We start from the raw sequence: 18,292 nt of genomic DNA, 5'->3' as shown, positions 1-18,292 counted from the left end.
GTGCTCTGCACACAGTAAGCGCTCAATAAATACGATTGATTGATTGAAAGGCAATCTGCTACAAGTCAAAACTCACCCATGCTGGGCAGCAGTGGCATGGAAGAGAGTCGAGGGTGGAGACTTGAGTGTACCGCGCGGAAGGCGGTAATGGTAAACCACTTCTGTATTTCTACCAAGAAAACTCTCTGGATCCACTACCAGAACAATTGCAGATGGAGAGTGGGATGTTTTGGGAGAGATGTGTCCACGGTGTTGCTATGGGTTGGAAGCGACTCGGCGGCATAAAATGAGACGAGACCCCAGCACTTAGAACAGTGCCTGGCACATAGTAAGCACTTAACAAATACCATTATTATTTTTTAAAAAAAGATAGGGACTCTGCGGTGCTTGGCACATGTATGTGCTTAATAAATGGCAGGATTATTGAGGATCAGGTGACCAAGGAAGCATTTTGATTGCTCCCATTCTAGAGTGACTTCTACAAGGTTTCATGGACAGGAGCTCACTTCTGATGATCAAAGAACTCAATTCACTGGGCTCCCAGGGGGCTCTTTTCCTCAAAGAGCAAACTAATGGAATGACCAGAATCAAAGATCATGGCTGAGGTCAACCCAGAGACCCCGCTTGCCTATGAGAGCGGTGAATGCAACTAGCCAGAAGAATGGCAAGCAGAGCTGACCTTTCAGAGAGACTCTGTGAAACAGCCAAAAGGGCTCTGGCCAATGAGCGGCAACAAAAACCCATTCACCGAAAGCAGGAAGAGATTCTAGGAGATTGGAAGCACTGCCCTCTCCCCACAGAATGCTGTGGGCTGTCAGTGATGCCTCCCTGGCATTCAAGCAGAAGGCAGAGAAGGAGAGTAGGAGGAGAGTAGGAGGGCAGACTAGAAGCTTCTTGCTGAATGAAAGAAATGGGAGGTGGCATTTCAGGCTCCAGTGGGATAGCATACAAACGTCTCATTTGCACAGGGCATCAAATTAAATTTCAACTTTAGTGCTGTGCTTGTCTTGGAGATTTATCTCCTACCCCGGGGCACAGACTTACAACTTTTCATTGACTTTGACCTCCGGCCCTGAGAAGAACAGCATCGTATCATTTCTTTGGCTATACCGTGACCTTTCCCTTCCCCTTCTCCCCCTCCTCCTTCCTGAAGAATTGACTCATTTCTTCTTTTGGTAAACTGGGAAACTATTTCTTCCACCTTCCCACCAGTCCTGGCCCCTCTTTGTTCTCCTTCTCTCTGCATCCCCTTTGCACCTCATCGTGGCCCTGTGTTCACCCGAGCACGCATTGTACTGTCTAAATCACCCTTACCAATATGTACAATAGAGAAGCAGCATGGCTCGGTGGATGGAGCACGGGGCTGGCAGTCAGAAGGACATGGGTCCCAATCCTGGTTCCGCCACTTGTCTGCTGTGTGACCTTGGGCAAGTCACTTCACTTCTCTGTGCCTCAATTCATTCATCTGTCAAATGGGGATTAATACTGTGAGCCCCATGTGGGGCATGGACTATATCAAACCTGATTATCTTCTGTCTACCCCAGCTCTTAGTACAATGTCTGGCACATAGCAAGTGTTTAACAAATACCATTAAAAACAACATTAGCAGTATGTAAAATGATTCATCCAACAGCACACCTGTCTCACCTTTCCCTTTGGCAGTAAAATTGGTCAAATCAGCACTCTTTTTTTCCTTTCATCAAAAAGTGCCAATCTAGACAAGTGAACAGGTGACTCCTGCTGGAGCTGTTCTAAACCAGGTTTTGAGCTAATCACTTCATTGTGTGCTCAGGGCCATTTGTGACTTACTAAAGTAAAGAATGAGCATGTTTTGGCTCTTGGCGATCCTTAGAGTGCTCCTGTTCGCCTCCATCAACCCATCCGCCACTAGTAGTCTCTATGAAGCAGCATGGAGTAGTGGATAGACCAAGGGCCTGGGAATCAGAAGGACCTGGGTTCTAATTCCACCTTCGCCACTGTGACCTTGGGCAAATCACTTCACTTCTCTGGGCCTCAGTTCCCTCATCTGTAAAATGGAGATTGAAACTGTGAGCCCTATGTGGGACAGGGACTGTGTCCAACCTGATTTGCTTGTATCTATCCTACTGTTTAATACAGTGCCTGGTGCATAGTACGTGCTTAACAAATACCACAGTGCTCCCAAAGACTGCTCATAATAATAACTGTGGTATTTGTTAAGCGCTTACTGTGCACTTAATCTTACTGATTCCTACTGATTCCTCATTTTTGCCCAGCCTACAGTCTGACACTGGACAAGTCCCTCAACAACTCTGAACCTCTATTTCTTCATCTGTAAAATGAGGATAAGATGCCCGTTCTCACTACCACTCGGACTGTGAGTTGCGTGTAAGCCTCGGATGTGGTTATCTTGAACCTATCCCAGGGTTTATTCCAATGCTTGAACTAATACCATTATTAAGTTTGTGGAAAAGGCAGCTACATTTTTGTTTCTTTTGTAACATGATGGCTGGGAAAATCTTTTGCACTTATTCGAATGGATGAACCACGACTGAAGAATGTAAGGAGTTCCCCTGTTGAGTGGGTATCAGAGCATCTGTTTGGGGGGGAGAAGGGGGAATAATTTTCTCACCTACCAACTGATTTGGGGTGGGTGGAAAAAACAAAAGCCGTCATTTTTACTAATCACAGAAAACGCAGTGGGGAAAATGAACAAAATGCACATACATATACTGGCTCTCAGGCGACTCTGAACACTCAAAGTGAACATAATGGCTAAGCCCCAGACTGGCAGAGCTTTTGTGTGGCTACGGATTCTGGGGCATCATGTGTGGGTGTTACAGGGGGAGGGAGCTGAACGGCGGAACTCACTCATTGCCAATTCCTGGAAATCTCATTCAGAGCCCGGAAGTGCAAGTCAAGTTGCCCAATCGCCCTGAACCAACCTATTTTCTTTTTTTATTCTTACAAATGGAGACAGGAATTTCTGTGGGGCATAGCTGCCCAAACTCTCCAAGCTAATGTGTTCCTGGCTATCTGTCCTCTTATCCCCTCCTCTGCCGTGTCTCAAACCCATCTTGAAATCTGCATGCAGAGAAACGTGGTATTTTTAGACACAGTTTTACTGGAATATTTTGAAAACTTCCTCTCCTGGGGAATGTCTGGGTTTAGGGTGTTCTCGTGTACGTGTGCACGTGTGTACGTGTGCGTGTGTATGTTAGCTATACGTTGCAGTGTGGCCGCTGGTTTCCCCGAAAACTGCAGTTGAAGAGTAGTGGTTTGGCACAAAGTGGAAGTTTTTCAAACATCCATTTTCCAGATGGATCACTTTGTTCAATAAAAAATAAAATAAGTTGGTAAACCAAGTGGAATGCCTCTAAATGAATAACATTGTTTACTAGAATTCTTATTGCATCGTATGGTATCATAATAAAATAGCACTGAGCTCCTAAAGTGGTTTTTTTTTTGAAGGATCGTAATCTTTCTAACAATAACAAAAGAGCAGCAAATATATTGTACAATAGCACGATGGAAAAATGTGCTAAAGTATTTCCATAAATCAAATAGAGCACTTTGGCATTGACTCTAAAGTAGTAAATTTAGAAAATTAGAACCAGATGAATTTAAAATAGAAACTTACATAACTTTATGGTGTGGGGGTTTTTTATTATTTAGCACAAGTTTATCTTGGTGAAGCTGGTTTGGCTGCTACCGTAATATGATGAGGTATTTTAAAAGTGTGTTAAAGTGATTTATCATGTCCATGTTCATTGTCAGGAAAATTTAAATCAATATAAATACATATGCTCATATACACATTCACAAATTCCTTTAATTTTCTGCAGGAATGCTAAATCCCCTCTCTTCTTTCCCCTTTTCATTAATACTTAATAGCTCTATTCCGCCCCCCCACCTTCATGCACAGGAGGGGGTCAGCTCTGTGCCCAAATCAAACTCATAAACCACTCCCAGTCCCTAGCCTCCCCCCAAATTTTCATACTCAAACACACGTGTGTGCACGCACACACACATGTGCGCGCACACACACTCTCTTGCACACACACATTCAAACACATCCACACACACACACACACTCATACATGCTCAACAACTTTAAACTTACCTTCACACACTCTCTCATACATGCTCAACACGTTTAAATTTACCTTCACACACACACACACACACACACACTCTTACACATACATATTTAAACTCACTTTCACACACACAGAGACATATTCACACAACCACTCACACACTTGCTGGCACACACCCTCTCACTCACACATAACGTATTTACACACATACTCACACTCCCAACCATAATTCTCTCTCTCACACACACACAGATACACACACACCACACACTCTTACATAATTCATTCAATCATATTTATTGAGCGCTTACTGTGTGCAGAGCACTGTACTAAGCACTCACACTTTCACATACATACACCCCCCACTCACACATATTCATCATCATCATCAATCGCATTTATTGAGCGCTTACTGTGTGCAGAGCACTGTACTAAGCGCTTGGGAAGTACAAGTTGGCAACATATAGAGACAGTCCCTACCCAATAGTGGGCTCACAGTCTAAAAGGGGGAGACAGAGAGCAAAACCAAACATACCAAGAAAATAAAATAAATAGAATAGATATGTACAAGTAAAATAAGTAAATAAATAGAGAAATAAATATGTACAAACATATAGACATATATACAGGTGCTGTGGGGAAGGGAAGGAAGTAAGATGGGGGGATGTTTTCACACTTATGTATTCACACTCCCTCTCATACATAATCACATACATGTTCCCCCACTCATCCACATACATACTCACTGTCTCTCATACACACATCCACCCTCTCTGTAATACGCACACACACACACATAAAGAGACGCACATGCACACAAAAACATACAGATACACACCCCCTTGGAATTCTGTCCATTCAGGGTGAAGCCTGTTCTCAGAGCCCAGCAACAAGGTGGGAAGAAGTAGCATGCCCACCTAGGCTAGTGAATTCTCCAGGGGGCCAGGCAGAGAAGGCGAGGGGATAGAGGTCTTAGAAGTAACAACTCTGGGGAAGCAGTAAAAGCAAATGTAAGATTATGGTACTCATTATGCCAAGCACGCTTCTAAGCACTGGAATAGATACAAGTAGATACAAGATAAGCGCTTAGTGCAGTGCTCTGCACACAGTAAGCGCTCAATAAATACGATTGAATGAATGAATACAAGTTAGTCAAGTTGGACAAGGTCCCTGTCCCACGTTGGGCTTACGCTCTTAATCCCCATTTTTTACAGATGAAGTAAACTGAGGCCCAGAGAAGTTAAGTGACTTGCCCAAGGCCACACAGCAGACAAATGGTGGAGCTGAGATTAGAAGCCATGACCTTCTGATTCCCAGGCCCGTGCTCTATCTATCTATCTATCTATCCATCTATCTACACCATGCTGCTTCCCGAATTAATGCCTGGAAGACAGGGGCCGGTAAAGTCTCTGAAGCCAGGCTAAACTTAGTCCTTCAGCAACCCTGGATTCACCATGAAGTAGGGATGTGGGGGCGAGTGGTGGGCTGGAAATCATGCCTGGAGCTGTGGATCAGCTGTTTCCCAGGGTATCCACAAGGGAGAGGTCAGGAGGATACCCCATAGAATAGGTCTCTGGTCCCCAAACCTAGGGCTAGTTTCTCAACAGTGAAATAATGGTTCATGGGTCATCACTCTAACGTACTGGTAGCAGTAGTAAAATAGTAGTAGTAGTAGTAGTTGTTGTAGAATTATTAGTAGTAGTCACACACAACCTGTCTCTAGCCTGGAATGCCCTCTCTCCTCATACGCAACAGACAATTACTCACCGTGCCTTCAAAACCTTATTGAAGGCGTGTCTCCTCCAAGATGCCTTCCTTAAGGCCTACTTTCCTCTTCTCCCCCTCCCTTCTGCATCACCCTGATTTGTTCCCTTTATTCACACTCCCCCGTCCCCCCATCGCCCCCGTCCCACAGAACTTATATACATATATGTATCTTTTTTTATGTTAATGTCTGTAACTCTAGCCTGTAAGCTCATTGTGGGCAGGAAAAGTGTCTGTTTATTGTTGTACTGTACTCTCCCAAGCTCTTAGTACAGTGCTCTGTGCACAGTAAATGTTCAATAAATACGATTGACTGACTAGTAGTAGTAGTCGTAGTAGTAGTAGAAATAGCATTTCTTGACTGGCTAGAGTTCAATGCACTGTAATAATACTTATAACCGTGGTATTTGTTAAGTGCTTAGATATAGTATAATCAGATCCGATACAGTGTCTGTCCCACACAGGGCTTGCAAGGGAGGGGAAAACAGGTATTAAATCCCCATCTGACCAAAGAGAAAACTGAGACACAGAGAAGTCAAGTGACCTGACCAGGGTCACACTGCAGAGGCAGCCCTGGGCTCTTTCCATTAGGCCGAGTTGAAGGCCAAGCTTTGAAGAACATGTATCACAAGCAAGTGATGAATTCCCTGGCCACAGGGAATTTCCTCTCTAATGGAAAGTACTAGAAAAGATGCTGAGTGATCGGCCTGCAGTCAGTGGATGGGAAAAAGTGTTTAATGGGGTTTGAGGTCAGGAATCCAGCAATGTCTCTAGACTGTAAGCTTATCATGAGCAGGAAACATGTCTGCTAATTCCATTGTATTGTACTCTCCCAAGCTTTTAGTACAGGGCTCTCCACTTAGTAAGTGCTCAGTAAATACCATTGATTGATTGACTGATGTAGGGCAGCCTCATTAAGTCCAATCTCCTGGGTGAAGTTGCTGGAAATCAGTAGTGATGCCAAGAGACCATGAACCATTGGGTCTGTGTGCCTCAAACAGGATGCTGAAGTGTCTTTCCTCAGCTTTTATTTCCTGTTGCACCAATCAATCAATCAATCAATCATATTTATTGAGCGCTTACTATGTGCAGAGCACTGTACTAAGCGCTTGGGAAGTACAAATTGGCAACATATAGAGACAGTCCCTACCCAACAGTGGGCTCACAGTCTAAAAGGGGGAGACAGAGAAACAAACAAAAAAAAAAAAACCAAACATACTAACAAAATAAAATAAATAGAATAGATATGTACAAGTAAAATAAATAAATAAATAAATAGAGTAATAAATATGTACAAACATATATACATATATACAGGTGCTGTGGGGAAGGGAAGGAGGTAAGATGGATAGGGATAGGGATATCCACCACAGGATAGGGGCAGGGAAGGAAACACAGCTCTCTTGATAATCTCAAGGTGTGAAGCCCTGATGAAGTCTTCTAGCCTTACTGAAACCCTCTCCCTTTGTTAAACATTGTGTAATGTTCTCAAGAAGAAGCAGCATGGACTAGTGCTGCTTCTAGACCGTGGGCTTGGGAGTCAGAGAATCTTGGTTCTAACCCTGGTTCTGAAAAAGGCTTGCTGTGTGACCTTGGGAAAATCACTTTTCTGTGCCTTGGTTTCCTCAAATGTAAAATGGGAATTAAGCCCTATACCCTCCTATTTAGACTGTGAACCCCATGTGGGACAGGGGCTGTGTCTATCCTGATGAACTTGTATCTACCCCAGTTCTTAGAAAAGTGTTGAACACATACTAAACACTTAACTAAGTGCTTTGGAGAAGGAGTATGGCCTAGTGAAAAGAGCAAAAGCCTGCGAGTCAAAGAATCTGGGTTCTAATCCCAGCTTCTCCAATTGCCTGCTGTGCGACCTTAGGCAAGTCACTTAACTTCATGATGCCTCAGTTTCCTCATATGCAAAATGGGAATTCAATGCCTGTTCTCCCTCCTACTTAGACCATGAGCCTCTTGTGAGACCTGATAAACTTGTATCTATGACTTTATACGGTGCCTGGTACATAGTAAGCACTTCACAAATACCACTATTATAATAACAAGCACAATAACAACAACAATAATAATAATAAAACACAGCCTAAATCGGGAACCTACTTTGATATTGCATCACTAACCACTGAATTCTCCAAGGTTGTAGGGGTGCTATGACCTGCCCCTCCTCTTCCCCCTCCATCTCCTCATCCTTCAGGCCCTGGGATTTCCAAACCAGTTTTTTTTTGGGGGGGTGAGTCAGGAAAACCACAGATAATAAAGCTTAATAAATCACTGGAGACCACCATCCCCTCCTTCTCTTCCCGCTTCCCTCTTCCACCTTCAAGTTAATAATGATAATTAATTGTAGCATTTGTTGTTAACTGCTTCCTATGTGCCAAGCAGCATCCTAAATTCTGGGGTAGATATAAAATAATCCAACTGGACCCAGCCTGTGTCCCATGTGGGGCTCACAGTCTCGGAAGACTAAGGGGAGAGTCTCGTGGTCTAAGTTTCTGAACCACCCTGTTCTTGCTCTTAAGCAACTAGCCTGAGCTTCTATTTAACAACTTCAAACCCCAAAGGCATGAATCAGCAGGATGGTAAGAATTCTCCGCATGCTCATTAGCTGGGCCTTCCATCGGTTTGCCTTATAAGAAGAGAGCAGCCCTTTATTTCTCACTACCAGAGGACCGGACGGTATGTGACATCCACACTTCTGCAGAGGAGTTGGTGTTGGATGTTGGTCTCTACCCTGCGTTAAAAGGCATTCCTGACGGGGACGGGATAAAAGATTGCAGATCACCTCCGGGGTTTGTTTGCTTTCTAAAATGAAAGAATCCCCTCAAAATGTTGGAAGCGACAGGCTGGCGTGTGACGTGTCCCAATCTTGCTTATTCCTCTCCCATCCGCTCTTCCACTGGCTCCGGCAGCCCCCGCAAATATGGGATTTTTGCTGCTCCCTTACCAGAGCCGGCTTTGGGAGTGGTTGAGAGGACAGGGAAGCTGAGGTCGGGGCACCTTGTGCTGGCATGTACATCATACGTACACCTCATTGGGTCACTCTGAAGGCAACCAACATTCCTTCAGCTGGGACTGTGTCTAAGCGCTTTCTGGGAGTCTTGGTGGGGAGGGTTGTCAGGGCAGTTGGGCAGTGGGCAACAGAAGAGGAAATGCTTTTCCTGTGTCTGTTCCCCGCATTTCTGGTGGTTTTTCGACAACTGAAATGTCTTCCTCTAGACTGACCTGCATCACAGAACCAGAAAGGAGTTGATTTTTAGCAACAAGCTGATCAAGTCCAGGATTAAGAAAGAAACCAGCCCTTTCTATTGATCCCTAGCTGGGTTGGGGAAAGTGTGGATTGAGCCAGTACCAGCATAGTCCATCTTGGGGCCATCCAGGCTTTGGCAGTTCAAGAAGCAGTAGGAAGGGAGCTCGAAGAAGGCATGTGATGAGGCTTAAATGCCATATTAGCTGGGCAGAAATCAGTTCAACAGGAAATGGGTTTCCAAATTCACAGATCTGGCAGATAAATAACTCCATCCCACTTGTCTGACTCTGTTCCGCTTGGGCTCCTCTCTCCAGATCCCGGCTTCTGGTTTCCTCACCACCACACCCCAAATTCGCCCAGCCACCGCCTTCCTGCTCCTAATAATTCTTATAATAATTATGGTATCTGTTAAGCGCTTACTGTGTGCCAGGCAGTGTACTAATTGCTAGGGTAGAGACAAGATCATGGGGTAGGACACAGTCCCTGTCCTACTTAGGGCTCACAGTATTTGTCTCCATTTACCAATTAGGTAACTGAGGCACAGAAAAGTTAAGTGACTTGTTCAAGGTCACCCAGAAGACAAGCGGCGGAGTTGGGATTAGAACAAAGGACCTCTGGCTCCCAGGCCCACACTCTCTCCACCAGACCACACTGCTTCTCCAACACCTTGCTCCTCCACACACTTTCTCCTTTCTTGGAACTTTTATTGGGTTTTTAACAGTTGCTACTGCAGCTGCTGCAGCAGCCTTGCTAGCTTGTGGTTCCCGCCGCCCAGTCAGCGGTGACCTGGGTACTAGGATTCTGTGACAGAGTTCAGCTCTCTGTTGCCAATATGGATTTTGGGTTATGCGAACCCCCCCAAGCCCTCCTGGCCACTGGCTTCAAGGCACTCAGTCAGCTTTCTCTCCATCACCTATCTTTGCTCTTTTCCCACAGCAACTCAGCTTGCAGGCTTGGTTTCCCTCAAGCCAAACTATTCACTTTGCTTCACTCTCCTCTCCCTCTCCCTCAGCCCCATACTCACACCCTTCTTCCTGCCTAAAATTCCCTCTTCTCAGCCAGCAGACTACTCCTCTCCCCATCTTCAAAAAGTCCACCTAAAGTCACATCTCCTTCAGGATCAAGCTCTCATCTCCCCTCGCTAGTTCCCCCTGCCCAAACCTTCAACAATTCTGGGTCACCTCAGAGAAGCAGTGTGGCCTAGTGGATAGAGCACAGGCCTGGAAGTCAGAAGGACTTGGGTTCTAATTCCAGCTCTGCCAATTGTCTGCTGTGTGACCTTGGGCAAGTCACTCAACTATAATTATTGTATTTGTTGAGCGCTTGCTATGTGTCAAGCACTGTTCTAAGCGCCAGGGGAGATTATCTGTTTGGATGTAGTCCCTGTCCTGAAAGGGGCTCACAGTCAAAGTAGGAGGGAGTAAGATTGAATCTCCATTTTACAAATGGAGAAACTGAGGCACAGAGTGAAATAACTTGCCCAAGGACACCCAGCAGGTATGTGGCAGAGCCAGGATTAGAACTCAGGGCCTCTGACTCCCAGGTCCATGTTCTTTCCACTAGGCCATGCTGTTTCTGGCACAGTGGAAAGAACACGGGCTTTGGAGTCAGAGGTCATGGGTTCAAATCCCAGCTCCGCCAATTGTCAGCTATGTGACTCTGGGCAATTCACTTAACTTCTCTGTGCCTCAGTGACCTCATCTGTAAAATGGGGATGAAGACTGTGAGCCCCCGTGGGACAACCTGATCACCTTGTAACCTCTCCAGCACTTAGAACAGTGCTTTGCACATAGTAAGTGCTTAACAAATGCCATCATTATTATTATTATCATTATTATTGTTTCTCTGGGCCTCAGTTACCTCATCTGTAAAATGATGACTTAAGACTGTGAGCCTCACTTGGGACAGGGACTATGTCCAGCCCAATTTGCTTGTATCCATTCCAGCGCTTAGTATAGAGCCTGGAACGTAGTAAGTGCTTAACAAATACCACAATTATTATTACCATAATCCTTGGACACTCGCTCCTCCAGCCCCCATCCCACCCTTCAGCATTTATGTATCTACCTTTTAAACCCTTCTGCTTCCCCCTACTTGTGATTTATTTTAATATCTGTCATCCCCACTCCTTGAAGGCAAGGACTGCATCCAACAACTCTGTTTTACTCTTCAACATACTTCGTATAGTACTTAGTACAAAGTGAGCGCTCAATAAATACTAATGATTGACACTGATTAGTTGGTTGTATGTAAAATTTCCAAGATGCAGCCTGAAACATTCCCGAACTATCCCTGCCACCCTGATTTGGCAAAAAAAAGATTTTACAATCATTTGCCTATCTTTCTGGGGATGTGCTAATAGAACTCAGTCATCTGCACCTAGCAATTCTTGAAGGAATCTCTTCTGGAAGATGCTCAAAGCCTGGTGAGGTGTTTCCCAGAAAAGTGGAAGTGTACTCTATCACCTGCATCCTGGCTTCTTTTTACCTCATCCTCCGACACATCTGGGAACATTTAATTGAATAGGACCGAGCCCACTTCACATCCTTGCTCTACCCAACTGATAATAGGGAATGGATCAGACAGAGAGATCCCCCACTCTGACCCAGCCAGCCACGTGGTCAGGAAACTGTCTCAGAATCTTAATGGATTTTTCAGAGAAGACAAATTGACTAAGCAATTTCCTGAGTCGACATCTACTGATGATGTCAAGTGCTTTCTTAAAGTCTACGAAAACTGTATGGAAGCCTTTGTGCTGGTTCTGACTGTATCTGACACACTGCCAAAGCAATGTTCCCTGTGTCACAGTCTGATCTGAAGTCAAGCTGTGATTTCAGAAGTGTTCTGTCAATGAGAGTCTTCGAAAGGCAATCCGGGAGTTCATCATCATCATCATCATCAATCGTATTTATTGAGCGCTTACTATGTGCAGAGCACTGTTCTAAGCGCTTGGGAAGTACAAATTGGCAACATATAGAGACAGTCCCTACCCAACAGTGGGCTCACAGTCTAAAAGGGGTTAGGGTTAGGGTTAGTTCCTTGGCTAGCATCTTACTGGTGATACAGAGTAATGAAATGCCTCGCTAATTACCATAATCTGATCCTTCACCTTTCTGATGAAAATGGTGATGATTTCTTCAACTTACTGAGGAAGAGCTTGTGTCCCCTTCCATGCTTGAAGGTCTCAATCAATCAATCAATCGATGGTATTTATTGAACGCTCACTGAGTCCTTACACAGCAATATACTAATCACCCGGGAGAGTTCAATACAATACATTTGGTAGACATGGTCCCTGTCCTCAAGGGGCTTACAGCCTAGTTGGAGAGGCAGATAATTGATTTTATGATTACAGATAGAGGAAATAATTTTGGTTAGGAGAATCTCAGCTAGTATTGCCATCAAGGCTCTGACTTGATTGATTCCTTCAATAGTTGGGACAAGAATAATACCTTTGCCTGTTTTCCTCTCCCCCTACCCCTTTCAAGGCCTAATTGAAAGTACGTCTCTTCCAAGAAGCCTTTCCTAAGCCCTCTTTTCCTTTCTTCAACTCCCTTCTGCGTCACCCTGAATTGCTCCCTTGATTCATCCTCCCCACCCAGTCTGACAGCACTTATGTAAATATCTGTAATTTACTTATTTACATTAATGTCTGTGTCTATTTTATTGTATATTGTACTCTTCCAAGTGCTTAGTACAGTGCTCTGCATACAGTAAGTGCTCAATAAATACAACTGACTGGCTGTTGGAAGGTTTTCTATGCTTTCAGAGTTCTGATCTTCTATAGTAGAAGGCATGTTGGGGAAACTATTGAATCGTTGCTGCCAACTCTTCAGGATTTCTTCCTTCTTTGTAATGAGGCTGGAGACAATTTTCATTCCTTAAAGCTGCTGTGATGGCATGTATAAGGGCCAAATAATGTCTCTAATAGCAATTCAATGTTCAAGTTATTTGTCGTGAAACAAAAAAAATCAAGGGGTCACCAAGAACTAGAAAAAATATTTGGCATCCAACTTGAAATTTTTCAGATAAATCTCTTGTTGATTAGCCTGAAATGGCCTTTTTCCCCTGCCGGACACCTTAAAATGTTAAAATTTGTCCGATTATAAAATTACCTAGGTAGTGAAATACTTTTCTGCTGCCGGGATTTGAGGAAAACAGTTGCTGAGGGGCTCCTTCTTGCCCCATGTTATTCTTTCCAAACCTCCCCATTTTTAAACGAGAGCAACTCGAGAAGAGAAACGGAGGCTTCTCTCCAATCCGCCCTGCCGTGTTTCACCTCATCTGAGGGAGCTCAGTTTACGGGTTATTTAAATTGAGCTTTAACTTTAGGGTTGTCAGCAGAGACCAAGCTTTCCAAAGTTATGACTGCAATAGACCATTAAATAGCAAATATATCACAAATGATATGGTCATTTAAAAGTCAAGTTGATATATTTACCTCAAATAAATCCTTTAGAGCATTATACCTAATTTTTCGGTAATATATCATGATTACAATATCACATAGGCACACGTGTCCCTTTCAAGGTGGATCTCATTTCTGACTGTCATGGTGTGTCCAGGAAATTCAGGACCATGTTGAAAGTACTGCACTAAGTTAGAGTCCTTCTCCCTTCTCTCCTAAAGCCACCTCGAAGGACAAAAGTTTCCAGCAGACTTGGGATGGAAAATGAAGTAGGTGGAAGAAGTGGGGAAATCTTCAAGAATATTACTCTAATACAAGAGTTAAGCTAGACCTAGTTTCAAAAGGACCAGTTCAAGTGTTTGAACTGGAACACTTGGACTCTATTACATTAGCATTTATGGTGAATTGTATGTTTCCTGTATGTTTGTTTATAAATAAATGTACAAATGTATGCATATATTGATTTAAATTTTATGAAGATCCAACCTTGCATGACATTTTCCATACAAATTCCTAGACTATCATTATGCCCACCACTAGCAGAATGCTTTACACCATTGCCATTCATTGCGATTTTGCTGTATTAAATACCAAAATGTTACAGAAACACAAAATACTCTAGAGCATCACTCCAAGACTGTCACCTCCTGCACACAAACTTCTTCCAACACTAAATCTCCTTGTGCCGACTTGTGAATCACCCAGCATAGCCTCAACCAGTGGGATGAGCATCCCCTAATTCTCTCATCGTGTTATATCCAAATCATGTAATTGAAACACAGATTATAGTTTAAGTGTCCCACAAGACAAGGGATAGTTTAGAATCTTTCTCTCTGATAAAATGGTTTTCCTCCAATATGGAGGTTGTGACAATAGTAAAACATTAAACAGTAGAAAAAGAGAAGCAGGTGTCTGAAGCTAGGGGTTTTGAATTGTCCTATATCTCTGTCCCCCCGGAAAGCAGAATGTCTCCTTTTTCTGACTCCAATGAGAGATCCGTGCATGAAAGAGGCAAGACAATCAGACGCATAAACGTTATTAACTTTGGCCATCAAAAAAGAAACTGCCAGCGTCTCGCTTGTAACATTATTTAGGGTAGTAGAAAGACTCTTGATTGGTCTTTCAGTTAAGAGATTTTAAGAGACCCAAGTGAAGATGGAAAGGAATGAGGCCAAGTTGATGGTACAGAATAGGACAGGATAGGAGGCATCTTTACAATCTCTACTTTGATCCCAGCCAGGGGGCCAACTTTACATTTGGAATGAAGGGGCAATTCTGGGGTGGTGCATTGAGGTGAGGGGGTTGGCACTGAGGGGGCAGGGCATTCAAGGGGTGGAGCATTCAGAGGCTGGGGATTGGAGGGAAGGCCCTTTGAGATGGAGAGGGAGAAAAAGAAGGGGAGAGAGAAAAAGGAAAGGAGGAAGGAAGAGAAGAAGGAAAGGAAAAGAGAGACGGGAGAGGAAGAAGAGAGGAGGAAGTGGAAAGGAAATGGGGGAGAATGGAGAGGAAGGTGAGAGGGGATTTAAGACGGTCTCCAGGTTTTCTTGTTCCCTCCCAAGTTGTCAGTGCAGTGTCTCCCTGTTGCCACCATCCACAAGCAGGAGGAATACCACGACTGGCTGAGCTGGAGACAGACCCTCTGTGGATCACTTCATTCATTCATTAAATCATATTTATTGAGCACGCACTGTGCCCAGAGCACTGTATTAAGAACTTTACACTGGCTCAGGCTTTGCTGGTGGCAGATCTGGCTTCACTGGTGACTGCTTCTTGCCTGGGAGCCCGTTGTTGGGTAGGGACTGTCTCTATATGTTGCCGATTTGTACTTCCCAAGCACTTAGTACAGTGCCCTGCACTCAGTGAGTGCTCATTAAATACAACTGAATGAATGAATGAATGCTCCAGCTTTGGTAGTGGCAGCTCCAGTTCTGCTGGTGGTATTCATTCAATCAAATTTACTGAGCGCTTACTGTGTGCAGAGCACTGTACTAAGCATTCGAGGGGGGCGGCTGTGAGCCCGTTTCTAGCCTGTAAGCCTGTTGTAGGGTAGGGATCATCTCTATATGTTGCCAACTTGTAATTCCCAAGCGCTTAGTACAGTGCTGTGCACACAGTAAGCACTCAATAAATACGATTGAATGAATGAATGAATAAACAGACACATTCCGGTATGTCCGGCTTCACTGGTGGCAGCAGCTCTAGCTCTGGCTGGCCTGGCCAGCTTCCAATGCACTGCTGTTTTATTGGTGATGGCTGTGGTCGGGCAGTGACACAGGCAGAGCAAGGGAGCAACATTTGTGCCTGGCTCATTCTTGAGGGGGTAGGGAGTTATCTGGGTCCCTGCGGATGGGGCCAGAATCCTGCAAGTCCCAGGGTGGGGCTTAGCGGTCACGACCTGCCGGCAGATGCAAAGGGGGAATTGTCATCCTGGGTCCACTTCTGCCCCTTTCTCGCTATAAGGGACAGGACAGGCTTGCTATGGCTGCCCATTCTGCCCACAAGGTTTTGGGGATTAGGCTAATGGCTCCCCCCACCCCCACAATGATGCCAAGTCCGCTTTACCTCAGTGGAGTCAGCGCTGACAATCCTGGAAGCAGTGGAAGCAGAGAGGTTTAGTGGAAAGAGCACAGGCTTGGGTGTCAGAGGACGTGGGTTCTAATTCCGGCTCCGCCGCTTGTCTGCCGTGTGACCTTGGGCAAGCTGCTTAACTTCTCTGTGCCTCAGCTACCTCATCTGTAAAATGGGGGTTAAAACTGTGAACCCCACGTGGGACAACCTGATTACCTTCTATCTACCCCAGCGCTTAGTAGTGCTTAACAAATACCAGAATCGTTATTATTATTATTATTATTATTATTAGAAGTGCCTTATTATTAGAAGGGCCCACTTCAGACAGCAAGAGAGAGAGACAGCAAGCACCTCAGGTTTCACCGTTGGAGGGAGGAGCCACAGAGCAGCTGCAGTTGAGCAGTTGTGAAGGCCAGCTCTTCCTTCACCTGAGTCTGAAGTGGGGCCTGGCAGGGGAACAAAAAGACCCTGGGTTAGAAGTCAGGAGTAATCCCTGAGAAATGCACTGGGCAGACTTCTGTAAACAACATGGCCTAGTGGATAGAGCACAGGACTGGGAGTCAGAAGGTCTTGGGTTCGAATCCTGGCTCCGCCTCTTGTCTGCTTGGGCAAGTCACTTCGCTTCTCTGGGCCTCAGTTCCCTCATCTGTAAAATGGGGATTAAGACGGTGAGCCCGATGTGGGACAGGGATTGTGCCCAACCTGATTTGCTTGTAATCTCCCCCAGCGCTTAGTACAGCACATAGTAGGCACTTAAAAAATGCCACAGTTATTTATGTAATTACATTTACTGTGTGCCCACCAAAAAGGCATCACATTGATCAGGAAGACCACCCTAAGAAGAGGATGTGGCATTTTTTCCCTTTGCCTCAGAATGGCCACATGTCTGAAGTTGGAAGTAGCCACCTCCTACCACTTATGATACCTCTGGGATACGTGCACCACAATCCCAATGCCAGCCAATAAACTGCACGACTACATGTACATAGGGACATCAGGTAGATAGTGCAGACTAATTAACAAGGCTAATTTAGCAGCCCTGACATGGCTGATGATGATAACGATGATGATGGTGGTGGTGGTGATGATCAAGATGATAATGGTGACTAAAGTCAAATGAGAACTGCAAATTGTCATGTGACACTATTTACATTTGAGGCCCCAAGTTAAGAAGACCAGGCTTCCAGCTTGCCAGCAAACTAGGACTTGGTCTGTGCTTATTTGAAATCCTTTCGATTTTATACTTGGAGAATTAGATCGTAGAGGTCAACTTGAGCCTGGGCTGAGGAGTAACAAAATAAAGCCACTTTCCTGTTCACTTCTCTGTGCCTGTTTCCTCATCTATAAAGTGGGGATGAAAACCTGCCCCTTATACTATGAGCCCAAGGTACTGGGACAGAGACTGTCTGACCTGATTAGCTTATATCTATCCTAGTGCTGGATACAGCGCTTGCCACATAGTAAATGCTTAACTAATACCACAATTATTAATATTTCTAGTTCTGAAGCCCAGACCGGAGGACTCTATATGTCTACAGTCAGCCTCCCTGCCCCTACTCAGCCCTTAGCTTTGCATCAGACCATTTAGAAAATCAGATTCAGGTTTCCTACTCGAGGAGCCAGAGGAACATTGTGTAAACCTCCTCTACGCCTACCAGACTCTTTTGGAACACAAAAAATGCCTTTAATTACTTTTTCTGATCCAGACAGACCTCATCCTAGTGGATCTCCCCCAAGTCGGTTTTAGTATTAGCAGGGCAGGCCTATCTGGTGGCCCCGCTGCAATTCAATATGCTCTGTATTTAATTTCTTGCACAGAAAGGTCTTGTAAAATCATCTCGGTCCATTTTCACTGTGATCCCAGGCGGAAAAATGCAGATCGTACAGCTGATTCGAACTATCGCACATCACTGGGCATCAGAGCCGAAGGTGTAAAGAGGGAATCTAATTATGACCTACTCTGGTCCATAATCGAGGAATTGGGGCCACACCAAACTGTGAAACTGGGGTCTCCTGCCCTTCTCTTTTAGATCATTAAAAGCAGAGTTCTAACCCATCTGGGACTTGGAAATACTGATTTAGTTCCAACTCGGTCAGAAAAAAAATAAAGCCAGATTTTCCATCCAAGTCATGTAGTCTGCTTGGAGTTCATCCCACTTAGGGATAACTATTGTCTGGATTCACCAAATCCTGGTTCTGAGGCTCAGGGAAAA

The sequence above is a fragment of the Tachyglossus aculeatus genome, chromosome X2 (genome assembly GCF_015852505.1).
Source record: "Tachyglossus aculeatus isolate mTacAcu1 chromosome X2, mTacAcu1.pri, whole genome shotgun sequence".
Taxonomy (NCBI): domain Eukaryota; kingdom Metazoa; phylum Chordata; class Mammalia; order Monotremata; family Tachyglossidae; genus Tachyglossus; species Tachyglossus aculeatus.
The sequence above is the reverse complement of the archived record's forward strand: the minus strand, read 5'-3'. Positions refer to the sequence as shown.